Genomic DNA, 691 nt, shown 5'->3' on the forward strand with positions numbered 1-691 from the left:
TGAAAATATATTACTTGTCGATTTGGCATTCCTCGGCACATTATCACAGATAATGGTCGCCAGTTTGCCGATCAAAAATTCACATCCTTCTTGCAAGAACTGAAAATCAAACAACACTTTTCATCAGTAGAGCACCCACAAACAAATGGGTTAGCTGAAGCTACAAATAAAGTAATACTACATGCTCTAAGAAAGAAACTCGATGAAGCAAAAGGCCTCTAGGCCGAGCTTATCCCAGAGATCATTTGGGGATTCAACACCACTGTCCACTCAACAACAAAGGAGACACCCTTCCGGATAGTCTACGGATCCAACGCAATGATACCCGTGGAGATCTCCCAATCCTCACTGTGCACTGAACTAGCCGACCAAACTACAAGAGACACAGCTCGGCAGACAGAACTCGACCTCGCAGAAGAAATAAGATCATCAACAGCAGTCAAACATTTGGCCATGCAACAGCACATAGCTTGAAGATATAACCAGAGACTTCACCCAAGGTCTTTCCAAGTCGACGACCTTGTCCTCAGAAAAACAGAACAAGCTAGAAAACCATCAGCACATGGCAAACTAGCAGCTAATTGGGAAGGCCCTTACCGAGTAACACAATTCATCGGCAATGGAGCTTACCGACTACAAACCTTAGAGGGTAAAGATCTCCCTAACACTTGGAATGTATCTTCCTTAAAGT

Source organism: Arachis ipaensis, chromosome B03 (assembly GCF_000816755.2).
Source record: "Arachis ipaensis cultivar K30076 chromosome B03, Araip1.1, whole genome shotgun sequence".
Classification (NCBI taxonomy): Eukaryota; Viridiplantae; Streptophyta; class Magnoliopsida; order Fabales; family Fabaceae; genus Arachis; species Arachis ipaensis.